At 55.8% G+C, this 12,848-nt stretch overlaps 1 protein-coding gene and 1 long non-coding RNA gene across 5 annotated transcripts in view; one reads left to right on the plus strand and one right to left on the minus strand.

Annotated features, from left to right (window-relative positions):
* The window catches only part of ZNF710 (zinc finger protein 710), a 71,106-nt gene that overhangs the window by 23,882 nt on the left and 34,376 nt on the right, over positions 1-12,848 (minus strand). The gene's annotated exons all lie outside the window — the stretch shown is intronic.
* LOC131516020 (uncharacterized) lies at positions 959-4,347 on the plus strand. Its single transcript, XR_009263809.1, has 2 exons — positions 959-1,896; positions 3,982-4,347. It is a non-coding gene; the product is annotated as an uncharacterized LOC131516020 (long non-coding RNA).

Genomic DNA, 12,848 nt, shown 5'->3' on the forward strand with positions numbered 1-12,848 from the left:
CGTAACAGGGGAAAACAAACAAACAAAGATAAGAATCACAGCTGAAGGAATGGGCATTTACTGGGCCTGAGCTTCATCACACACAATTTCTAGGCTTCCAGGTGGCCCTCTGGGGTTGGGAGGACCGTTTCTGTTTTACAGTTGTGGAAACTTGAGGCTTGGAGAGAGGCAGGCCCCCCTGCAGGGTGGGTGCAGCCGACTCCAGCTGGGTCTCCCCAGGGCCCAGGCCAGCCCTGGGCAGGGATGAGCTTTCCCGGGGCCTGTGTTTTTCCCCTGCCAGCCTCAGTTTCTCCTCCAGGGCCTAATTCAGCCCTGGGAGCCCCTCGTGGCTTTCCTTCCTCCTCACCAGGCCCCGCCCTCACTGAGACCTCAGCTTTCTCCATCCCGTCTTCCTCTCCCTCCATCCCTCCCCTCCTCCTGTTTCCGTGGCAACCTCATCCACCGCTCTGCCACTTGGTCCCGCGCTCCCATGCTCCCATCTCGTTCTTTCCTCTTTCATCTCTCCCCTGAGCGCGGGGTAAGGTCCAAATGCCCCTCTGTCCTTTGCCTCTGGTCTCTCACCCCCTTTTTGCCGTGTTTTTACCTCCTTCAATGTTCTCTTGTCATCTAAGGGCAACGTTTATTTACCTCTTGCTTAAGAAAAAGGAAAACAGAAAAAGGAAGGAAGAAAGGAGGGAAAAGAAACCCCGTTTCACCAGCAGCCCTGGCCTCTCCATTCAGTCCCAGCCACCGTTCTCTTTCTTAGGTAGCCCCCAGACGCAGACACATCCTAGAATGGGCCCCCTGCCTGCCACCACGCAGGCTCCTTTCTGGCCTCACCCGCGGAAGGGAGGAGGCAAAGGCACAACTCAGGGGGGACAGCTGTGAGGGGCCCAGGTGAGGGCTCATTGGGGGCAGGCACTCCAGGGGGCTGGGGGAGACGCCAGAGGCCTCCCCCCCCCCCCCCACCCCAGGATGAAGCAAGGGCAGGACCTAGAGTTCGGGATAAGCCAGGTCCAGAATCCCTCCTCAGTGCAGCCCAGGGACCACCCCGCCCCCCTCGGCACACGGCAGGGGGGATGCCCAACATACCAGGCCCTCCCCCTCCAAACAGGATGCTGGATTCATTCATTTGTCAAGATTCACTCTTCACCATAATCTTAAATTGCCTCTGAGATAAGGAAGTGTCCACTCTTGTAACCAGGTCTGCCCAGGGAGATGGGCATTTTAATTTTCACTTTACAGATGGGCAAACCGACGCTCGGGAGGGCTGTTACTTGTCCAAATCACACAGCCAGTAAGAGGTAAAGGGGGGCTTTGAATGGATTATAATCATGTTTTCCCCCTTTTAACGTCCCTTCTTCCCATGTTCCCAGGAGGGGCAGGTCAGGCCGCCCCCTGGCCCAGCCCCCCTGACCTTCTTTCTACATTTCTGTGTTTAATCTGGAGTGATCAGAAATGACAGGAGAAACAAAGAGATTTACCACAGAAATTACAAGCAAGCCGATTATCACTGTGGCCCCAGCGTCTCAAAGCGACAGACAGAATAGAGGGGCTGGTGGAAAATGGTATTACTCCCCTGTGAGACAAAGAGTCACATGGAGAAAAAGAGGTCCTGGGTCTTTGGGAGTCCCGCAGGCTTGTGAGCATCTATGGGAGCTGTGACCAGTTCCTGGGCCAGGGCATTAGTCCTGGTATCGGTCCCCTAAGCCCTGGGACCAAGCTGCGGGAGCAGGTCCCGGCGGCGGCCTACCCTATCGGCTGCAGCTGGCAGGGCCTGGTCACAGAGGTGTCAATGACACAACTCAGCTTCTCCGCCCAGAGGCTGGCTTAGCACCTCAGGAACCCCACGAGCAAGACCTAAGGAGGAAGACAGAGGAAGGGAAGGACAGGTTTCGGCTCTGCAGAGGATCAGAGGTGAGGAACCTGGCTCTCAGTCCGGCAGGTCTGGCTTGCACCCCTGTCTCTGCCACTTATGAGCTGCATGGCCTGGGGCAATTTCCTTGTGAGCTGGAGTAGGCGTATGGACAGGATCTACCTCGTACCAAGGTTCTTCCTTCAGGTCAGGCTTGTCCCGGATGAGATCATGTATCGAAAGCATGGAGTCCTGCTAACAGAACCCGCTTTACAGAGGAGGAAACCCGGGCACAGAGAAGTTGAGCCACCTGTGCAAAGTCCCCAGATACGCCCAAGAAAGCTGGAGTTTGGGTTTCCGCTCTTGGGTCTCACTCAAATGCTCGTGCTTTTAAGGTCAAGGAGACCAGGGAGATAGAATTTGACAACACGGCTGGGGCACAGGAAGGACTCCGTTTCTAGGAGCTCTCATTCTTATTCTTTCTATCCCCATCCACTCTGTTGGGGCCAGGCCAGTGCCGGGTGCTGGGGGGACCCAAAGATCCCCACTCTCAGGGACCTCCCGATTTGGTGAGAAAGACAAGACGAAGAACTACGAAACAGTAGAGCAAAGCAGCAGACAGGAAATAAGCAGTAACGTGCGGGGCACCACAAAAGGGACAGAGCTACTTTGCTTTTTTCTCCATTTCCACCTAAGGGGTCAGGAACATTTTTCCTTGTAAGCTGGCCCTTCAGAAGGCGGCCACAGACGCTCAGGGAGTGGACCACAGAGCCGGCCGCATCCCAACACGTTGGTTTGCGTGCGTGCCCATCCCCTCATCTGCGACAACCATCTCCCCGGGCTGTGGGCAGGTTTAACTGAGCCCACCAGCCCAGTGAGCTTGATCCCTGGTGCTCAGGACACAAAGGTCGGCGGTGGCGGGGAGGGGGAGGAGGGCTGGGGAGGCCCAGAGATGGAGAAGGGGAAAAGAGCAGCGGGCAGAGGAAGGCTGCTTCCTGGGGAAGGCTGAAATGCAGGAGAGCCGAAGAGGGCCCGGCCAGTTGGAGGCCCAGGATGGAGGAGGGGAGAAGAGCAGCGGGCAGAGAAGGTGCGGAGGGGCGAGGATGGGGGAGGAGCGGGGCCTGGGCCCAGAGCCCTCCTCTTCTTTCTCACGGCAACCCGTGTGAGTCGCCCCAGGGACTCCATCCTGGCAGAGCCCCTGGCACGCCTGCCTGCTGATGCCCATGCCGTAATCAACATTTATTTTGCAGTCACCCACACGCCCGACTCGAGAACAGATTTATGCCAGGAGAGGAGGGAAAAAAAAAAATGCCTCTCTCATTCACGTAATGCCTCCCTGTATCTCCTGGGGGGAGGGACAGCTGGTGCAACACTTAGGCTGACAGTGTGCGCGCAGACATCAGGCACACACGCCGTCCACACAGGCTGGGATCAGTGGCAAGCCGGAGCAACTTGCAACTCTGTTCTCTCCTTAGTCCCCTTCACGCAGCGAGTTGGGGGACAGGACCCACGCGAGGAGTGGGAGCCCATGTGCATACTTGAGGACCCTGCGGACTGGCCCGGGCAGGGGGGAACACACGCACAGGGCAGGTGGAGGGAACCCACAGTGCAGCTGTGAGATAAGAAGTCAGGCGACAGACTGGCAGGGAAGGCAGGTCGGGCATCCCAGCCGGGTGCTGCTGGGTCCGTACGGTACCGGGAGCTAACGGGGTGCGCCCCGGGGGGCCTCATCTACGGGCTGGAGGAGAGGTGGGGGGGGGAGTCCTGGAGGACAGGGAGAGCCAGGAGAGGGGCCTGGCTCTCCGCCAGGTCCCCAGAGAGAGGTCCCCAGGTCCCCAGGAGAGGGACCTGGCTCTCCGCCAGGTCCCCAGAGAGAGGTCCCCAGGTCTCCAGGAGAGGGACCTGGCTTCCGCCAGGTCCCCAGAGGGGGGCGGTTCCACAAACTCAGAGGAGGTGTCCCCAGCGGCCAGCACAGCCCAAGCGGGACCCGGCTTCCTCTTCAATCCAGATCGCTTCAGAGACCTCATCTGCGTAGGGGGGGGCCCCAGGTGCTGCAATTCAAACGCATGTGGGGCCGTGACCCAAGGACCAGAGTGATTTTAGTGGAGGTGACAATTATAAAACGAGCAAATATCTGCCTTCCCCAGAGGTGATTGTGGTCCAGGTTGAGGATGACCACTGTCCCTGCTGTTGGGAGTCAGCCTACGGGGGCGGCAGTCAGCCTGGCCACCGCCTGCGTCATCTCTCAGAGCCTCAGTTTGCCCAACTGTAAAATGGGGATGCCAGCTGCCTGTTCCTCAGAATGATGGAGAAAATTAAAAAAGAATTGAGTCGGGGCGCCTGGGCAGCTCAGTCAGTTGTGCTTCCAACTTCGGCTCAGGTCACGATCTCACGGATCCTGAGTTCAAAGCCCGCTTCTGATCCTCTGTCCCCCTGCTCTCTCTGCCCCTCTCTGCTCACATTCTCTCTCTCAAAAATGAACAAACATTAAATATATATATATATATATATAACTGAGTGAAAGTACCTGGCACACGGGGCTGGAATTTGGTAAATGGTGATTTCTTGGTTTCACCAATATATATGTACAAGATATGTACACACACAAGGTGAATCACCTAGGACCCTAGAATATTTGGCATATACTTATTACTACTAAAAATATGCTCTTACCACTCCCATGAATGAGCATGACCACTTGGAAAAAACAGCTGCGATTCTGAGGAAGAAAAAGTAGCCAAATCAGGTGCACAGGGAGAGAGGCTGGAAATGAACCCGACCTTATGGAAGATTCTAGCTTAGTTGTCTGTCCACAAAGGAGCCCCCGCTTGCTTGGGGTTGGACATTCCCGACCCCATGCCTGTAGGGCCATGAGGGTCCCTCGGGGCCCAGGACGTAGCGTGGAGCCCTGGAGAGGCAAGAGTGTCTTTCCTGGCAGGATGTGGAAGCTGTCCTCATAGATGCCACACATCGTCTCTTCTATGGAACCCATCAAGGTGGCTCAAAAAAGGCCAAATTCCCGAGGCACTAGGGTGGCTCAGTCAGTTAAGTGACCGACTCTTGATTTTTGGCTCAGGTCATGATCTCAAGGTTCGTGGGTTCGAGCCCCACATCGGGCTCTGTGTTGGCAGCACGGAGCCGACCTGGGATTCTCTCTCCCTCTTTCTCTCTCTCAAAATAAATTAATAAACTTAAAAAAAAGACCAAACTCTGAAACAAATCACAAAACTCAACTCTCCTCACAAGTGTAGCCCGCTTCTGGGGCCCCCGGGCACCTTCTCAGTCTCTAACAGCTGGGATGACCCACCGTCCACAAACACAGCCCCGGGGTGGGGGGTGGTCACAAGGGGAAGGGAGAATTCGAGAATGAGATCCCCTGTGCTTCGCCCGATTCCCTGAAACGAAAATGCCCGAGAAGTTTCTCGTGTGAGAACCACACGAACTCACACGTGCACAGGCCAGGGGGCAAGGGTCACCCTGCTCCCCACGCTGCAGCAAGGCCTGGCTGGGCAGCGTCCCAGCTCAGAGCAAGCGCTGCCTCCGGGAGGCCTGGCGCAGTCCCTCCCCCAAACGCCCCCAGATCTGGGCGCCAAGCACATGATGGAACACAAGCTCGTCAGGGACTCAGGCCGGGGAGTGAACTCGCTCGCTCACGCAGGCACAGCCCTCTGCAGTTTACAAAGCCCTCCCAGGCACAATGCCATTGGATCCTCCCTGCTGGGTGCCGATCTGGCTGGCATCTGTATGGGCATCTCCTCCACTGGACAGATGGGGGATGACGACCCTGATGTTAGCAGACCGGCTGGCGGGTGTCAGTGCCCGCCGGGGCCAACTCCACGGGCATTACCTAAGTCAGTACTGACCACTGTCTGTGTGCACCATCACCCCCACTCTACGGATAAGGAAACTGAGGCACGGAAAGATTAAGAACATCTTTAGAGCAGTGCTCCCCGTGACTGCCTCCATATTGATGCCTGCAGGAAGCATTTAGAAGCTTTTACAGCAACTTCAAGTTGCCAGGATGGGGCGCCTGAGTGGCTCAGTCGGTTAAGCGTCTGACTTTGGCTCAGGTCATGATCTCACGGTTTACGGGTTCAAGCCCCGCCTCGGGCTCTGTGCTGACAGCTCAGAGCCTGGAGCCCGCTTCGGATTCTGCGTCTCCCTCTCTCTCTCTGCCCCTCCCCCGCTCACACTCTGTCTCTGTCTCTCAAAAATAAATAAACGCTTAAAGAAAAAAAAAAAAAAGGAAAGAAATTGCTAGGACATCCAGGCAGGGTTGAAAAGGTGTCGGTCTGTGAGGATTACAAATACTAGGAGTTTTAAAACTAGAAGCACTCACGTAGAGCCCAGACTGGTTTCCGAAGGCCTGAGTTCAGTCTGGCCTCTGCTCCTTCCCAGAGGTGTGATTATTCCTTTTCTTTCTCTTTTTAAAAATTTTCAATGTTTATCTGTGAGAAAGACAGAATGTGAATGGGGGAGGGGCAGAGAGACAGAATATGGATGGGGGAGGGGCAGAGAGAGAGAGAGAGAGAGAGAGAGAGAGAGAGAGAGAGAGAGAGAATCTGAAGCAGGCTCCAGGCTCTGAGCTGTCAGCACAGGGGCCGGCGTGGGGCTTGAACTCACGAACTGTGAGATCATGACCTGAGCCCAAGTCGGAGGCTTAACCGACTGGGCCACCCAGGTGCCCCATATTCTGATTCTCTTTACTAAACTGGGGTGGTTCTGACAGCACCTGCTTACAAGTTAACAAATTCAAGGTGCTCACAGAAGAACCTGCCACGCCTATTTGCTACTATAATTAGCACCTGGCAACCTGCTGGGGGCCATACTGTTGGTCACTGGAGGTGCTGTGGTCCTTGATGTAGCTCTTGACCATCAGCTCCTCTGCTGTCCTGGTAGCTGGGGGCCCATGAAACATGCCTGCCTCCGAAAGCCTTTCCCCAGAGGCAGACCCTCACCCCTGCCCCCTGCCCCCCACCCCCAGGATCTGCTCCCCTTTCATCTCTAGGCCAGGGTGGCTGTGGGGGCCTTAATAGGGTGTGAGATGTTCTTGCCCAAACCGGAAATACCTGACGGGCAGCCAGCACCCCTAATTCTTGCAACCTCCAGGTTTGCCAGCAGGTGTCTTGAGAAGCAGGTGGGGTCAGGGAGAGCAGTGGTGGTGGCCTCCCCGCCTGGCCCCAGTCTCACATGTCTCTCTGCAGCGGGGACAGCACCTGCCCCCCAGGCATCTCCGTCCTTCCCCGGAGTACAAATCCCAAACTTTCCCAGATAACCACATTCCTTGCTACCTTTCCCCGTCGTCCCCCAGGCCCACGGGGAGGACACAGTCCGTGCTCCAGGCACGTTTCCTGAATAAACCACCCTCCAAGGGGTTCGGGTGGACCTCCCCGAGCCCCTCCCTCCACCTGGACCCCGGCCGCTCCTGCTTACGCCACCCTCCCCGTCCGCTGCTGACTTGTCCCCTCTACCTTGCTCCACAGACGTGGCTGGAACCCTGCCTCCATCTTCCTTGGGGAGGAGACCACCCCCTTCCCTCAATACCCTGTGCCCTCAGCGGGTAGGGGACGGGGTCCCGCTGGGAATGCAACTTTCCGTTCTACACAGCCCTCGGCTGTGTGCTGTGCGGTAACCATTAAAACATCTGCTGAGGACAAATTCAGTTCACACTTCAACAAACATTTATGCGGCATCGTCCATGGGCCAGCTGTGCGGGGCGCGGCAGAGGACACACACAGAGCTCGCCCTTGGGAGTCACCCCCTCGCCCAGGCCTCCACTTTGGCCTCTCGGCTATGCCAGCACCCTTGCTCTGCATCGTCCAGGCCACCCACACCCCAGGGCTCCTTCCCAGAGATGCCCGTGTCCCCCGGGCTGTCCTAGCCGGCTGCAGCCCCTGGCGGTGCCCAACTTCTTGCCTTCTCTCTACCCCCCAAACAGGGGGTCAGGTCCTCTACCCCCTCTTGGACCCCTGCTCTCTGTTTCCCCCACTGGACGCCATAGGTGACCACTTCCAAACACAGAGGATCCGGGGCTTTTCCCTGACCAGGCAGCAGCCCTGCATCTTCCCTGGGCTCTAGGCCGCTCACGGCTTCCCTCTACCTCTGTTCCCTCAGCTCAGTGGCGTCCGCTTTCCCATCTTCCCAGGGCTTCCTCCGACTCTCCCCTCCGTGCTGACATCACTCAGCCTACACCTCTCCTCCCTGCCCACCCCCCCCACTCCCCGCATTTCCTGGGTGTCGAACCTTCTGTCAACCATCCCTCTAAACTCCAAGGATCCTCCTCTCCAGGACTCCAGGTCCAGCCGAAGCAGGGTCCCCCGCCTCTGGGGGCCGAGGCCACACCGGACAACCGTGGCTCCGTGTGGAACCCGGCCCTTTTTCCGACGCTCAGCCTACACACCGTGTTCTCACGGCCTCCACCGGGCCCTCCCTTGCAGGAGAGCGAGGCTCCCACAGAGCAGGGTGGTTTGGTGGGGAGGGGGGTCCGCATCCACCTCGGACCTTGACCCTCACGTCAAGGCCGCCCCTAGGGCCAGGCAGAGAGGGAGCAGGTCCCCAGGGTTATGTCTGAATCCTGCACAAGGCAGGACCAGGCCAGCCCCTGGTGACAGACTCTCAGGACTTCCCAGTGAGAACCATCTGCCCGTGAGTGGCTCCCTCTGGTCTGGCGGAGCCTCTTTTCCAAACACCCTTCCCTCTCGGAGTGGGAGCCTGGAGGAAACCATGTCCCGCACGGGGATCTTTTTTTTTTTTTTTTTTTAACACATTTGGAGCCACGGAGGAAAATGAACACACTCACATTCTCTCTGCTCAAATAAACCGACTTCTCTGTTCGTTCTCTCCCTTGAAAACAGAAGCACTATTCAAAAAGAGAAAGAAAAAAGAAGAAAGAAAGAGGCAACAAGAAAAGAAGTGAATAGAAGAGGAAGAAGGGGAAGGAGGGCGGGAGGAGAGCGTCCCCGAGGGAGCCGGCAGGGCTCAGAATGAAAGGCAGAGCGTGAAGGGAAGGAGAGCGCACAGACAAAGCAGGAGAGAAAGACAGGAGCTTTGAAAGGAAGAGTGTTCCTCGTGAATACAGCATGCAGGGGAGAGGGTGCACTTGAAAAGGAGCAGCCGAGGCAGTGACCCCTCATTCACACTCGGTGCCAATCACGGCGACAATGCAGACCCTTTCTTCTTTTCTCCTTCTCTCCTTTCTGGGGAGAAAGGGAGGGAGGGAGAGGCTGAGAACTGCAAGTTAATTCCTAAAAATACAAAAAATAAATTCAGTTCCACTGGAGAAGCATCAAAGAGTGGCTTGAAAGGCTTTCCCCGAAACTCACTACACCCGCGAGGGAAGTGCTCCCTCTCGGGGAGCGGGGGCACAGGCCGGTGGCCATCGGCTTTATTCCGGGGTCGGCCTCCTCCCATTGGGTCCTGGGTGAGCCAAGGTGGAGAGGGGCCCCGGGCTGTGACACTGTCGGGGAGGCCCGGTCTCCGCGGGCAGCTTGGCCCTCGTGGTGGAGAGCTGGCTGAGAGCTGAGGGCCCAGGCCCAGGGCGACAGAGGAGGGTCTGCGCCGGGCAGCTGTTCTGGCTGGATGTCGGCCTGGGCTGCACAGCCGTGCAGGAGGCACATGCTACTTGTGGAATGAATGACACTGGCGGCTCGGGCATGGGGCACCCTCTCCAGTGACGGCGCCAAGGAAGCACTGCTCAGGCCTGCTCGGGTCAGGCCTCGTTCTGGGAGGGTGAGAGGCGGGTGAGTCGTTTTCATTAGCTGCCGGCGGTGGGATCACTGTGTTTACAAGGGAGGGGCCTCCGTGGACACATCACAGATCAGCACTTTCCTGAGTTAGCCAAGACCCAAACACTGCAAGATATACGGGTGCCCCAAGAAGCCCAGGTCCTGGGGCGGCTGGGTGGCCTAGTCCGTTAAGCGTCCGACTCTAGGTTTCGGCTCACGGTTGGTGAGATAGAGACCCATGTTGGGCTCTGTGCTGACAGCCTGGAACCCGCTTGGGATTCTCTGTCTCCCTCTCTCTCCTCCCCTCTCCTGCTCGCACACACACTCTCTCTCAAAATAAAGATCAATTAAAAAAAAGAAAAAAAGAACTCCGGGTCCCTCTTTCGGAACAGTCCGAGATCTGGGCTTCTGTCCTTCCCTCCTCCCTGCGGTCAGACATCAGTAATGACCTCGCACCTACTGTGTGCTCAGCTCCAGGTAACACAGCGCACAGGACTGTCCCTACTTGTACACAGTCCTCAGTCTAGTGACCAAATGGCTCCCAAGATGTCCCTCTGAGATCACAGGTGAAGGCCCCTGGTCCCCCTTTCTTTGTCTTTCCTCGTCTCGCTCTCTTCCTGTCTTTCAATACTCATGGAGTCATGACAAAACCCAAAATGGGGTCACCTTTACGCAGAGGTTCCTTTTTCCCTTCTGATCATCCAGACGCTGGATAATGAGAAATGCCTGGGAACAGAGAGGCTGGGCGCGGGAAGACTGATTGGTTTATTGACTGATTGATTGAGCGAGCCTCCATCTCACTTCTCCACTGAGCCATCAGTCTGTGCCGAGCTCAGTGGCGTGGGCTGGGATTAGAGAGTGACAAGGACCAATCAGAGGCTCTGAGATGCTTGAGGCCAATCTAGTAGGGGGTGGGGGTGGGGTGCACCGCAGAGCTGGGAAAGGAAACCCTGCCTTTGCTAGCTTCATCTGGGAAGGGCTGTTCAGTTGGAACGGGCCCAGAAAGGCCTCCAAACCCAACAAGGAAGCCGAGAGAACAGGCACCGGGAAAATGCAAAGGAGCGCAGGGTCGGAAATTTCACTGAACCGCCAGGAGCATATAATTACTCTTGCATTTCAATCCAACAGATGCAAATTCCAACAAATATTTATTGAGCGCCTGCTATGTGCCAGCCAGCTCTTGTGCATTTCTAGGGAGGAGGCAGTGAACCCGACCAAGGCTTGCCCTGGAGAACTCACGCTCATGGTATATAGGGGGCACGTCAGGCAATGAAACAGGTGATTACAATTTAGGGTGAGGGGGCTGTGGGCGCCCTGAGGAGGGGCAGCCTCGGGGAGCTGGGGGTTCAGAGAAGCCTTTTCAGAGGAGGGGGCATCGGGTTATTGTAATACGTTCACATGAACTAGATTTTCAGTTGTCTTGAGAAAGCTTTAAAGAATTTCACCGGCGAGATACCCCAGTGCCTAGGAAAAAACCAGAATTGATCAATGAGGTATAGATAAAAACACCTGATAGATGTTTTCTCAATCCTTTGGTGTACTGGGAAGAATGAGTAATAGACCCAGAAAACCAAGCTGCCGAGAACAATAATTAACTTTTTTTAAAGAAGAAATAGAGCTCAGCGCTCGGCTTAGCCGTGAACAGTATGAACATTGTGAGTTTAACCCCAAATCGTGATAGAACGATATTGGCAGGAAAGGCAAGAACATGGAAGCAACAGATAATGTCCCAAATTGCTAAATGGAGAAGTGGTAGGATAAACACAGTCTTTCAAAATATGGAGGTGAACAACAGGAGAAATATAAAAGAGCTGAGAGACTGTTTATGGGTCTGGAGGGCTGGGGTGGGCGAGGAGGTGGGTGGGGCCCGTGGTTGTACCCTTACCAGACCTCCAGTATTGTTTGACTTTAAAAAAAATGCATATGCATTCGTTTGAGAAAAAACAAAACTAAAAGCAAGCAAACAAGCAAAAAAGGCTTGGCAGAGGACTCGTTAAGTCAAATTGGGATCTTTCTGGAGGACTCAGCCAAGAGAGACCCAGGAAGGGCACCATGCGTATACATTTATGAGAACAGAAATTTCTCCGAGAAAGAACAGAATTCAGCGGGCTCCTGCCCAAGGTAACATAATTAGACAGAACAGAATGGAGGGAAAGTGCCTTGGGAGAAAAATCTGCAGAATATTGGCATGTGGTTTTAAAAACAAGATCCAAAGCACCAGGGATCCTTTCCTGGGGGGGTGGCGAGGAGATCCAGAGACCCAGACATGGCTCTCCTGCAGGGGCCTAGATCCTCGGGAAAACTGGGGTCCGTGTTAATACAGCCCACTGGGGCAAGGGCAGCATGATCTATGCGCAGGGAGGGCGGCGGTCGGGACACACTGGCCTGAGCCCTGGGACGCCCTCACCACGCCCCCACCCCTCAGCATCGAGGCCACCGTGCCCAAAGTGCCCTCCTGTTCTGGCCCTCACACGTGCATGCTGTTCCCACCAGCCACTACGCTGTGCCTTACGGTCTTTGGTAGGCCTTTTAAACTCGAAACACATAACAGCAAAACCCCACTTGTCCAGAGGTCCCTTCTCCGGCAATCCCACCTGTCCCCCAAAACAGAGAACAGCTGAGCAGACCAGACAGCTCAGAACTATAGGAAAAAACCAGAATTGATCAATGAGCTATAGATAAAGCTCATTGATAAAGCTCAAAAAGCGCAGAAGTTGATCGGACGAGCGTGCCTCCGAGAAGAGTCTGTGCTCTTCCCTCCTGGACCACGCCCCTCGCTTGCAGCCTCTGGACCCAGTTCTAACAAGCTTGTGTATCTGGCTTCCCAGGCCGGCAGATGCGAGCTGCAAATGAGAAGGAGGAGCAGGAAGGTGGATGGGGTACCACTGCTGGAGGCTGTGACGGCGAGGGTGCAGGACGAAAACTACCAGCAGGCAGTGTGGGGCCAGCCAGGGTGGGACAGGCAAGTTCGGCGTCTCCGCACCCACATCACTCACTAAGCTGAGTGATGAGTCAAGACAGGTTAGATCTGGGGCACCTGGGTGGCTCAGTCGGTCAAACACCTGACTCTCGATTTCGGCTCAGGTGGTGATCTCAACGGTTCGTGAGTTCGAGCCCCGAGTTGGGCTCTGCGCTGACAGCGTGGAGCCTGCTTGGGATTCTCTCTCTCTCTCCCTCTCAAAATAAATGAACAAACTTAAAAAACAAAACAAAAGACAGGTTAGATCCTATTAGAGTATATCCAACATTCTGTCTGGCACTCAGGGATGCACGTGTTGGGTCCAGGGCTG

The sequence above is a fragment of the Neofelis nebulosa genome, chromosome 7 (assembly GCF_028018385.1).
Source record: "Neofelis nebulosa isolate mNeoNeb1 chromosome 7, mNeoNeb1.pri, whole genome shotgun sequence".
Taxonomy (NCBI): domain Eukaryota; kingdom Metazoa; phylum Chordata; class Mammalia; order Carnivora; family Felidae; genus Neofelis; species Neofelis nebulosa.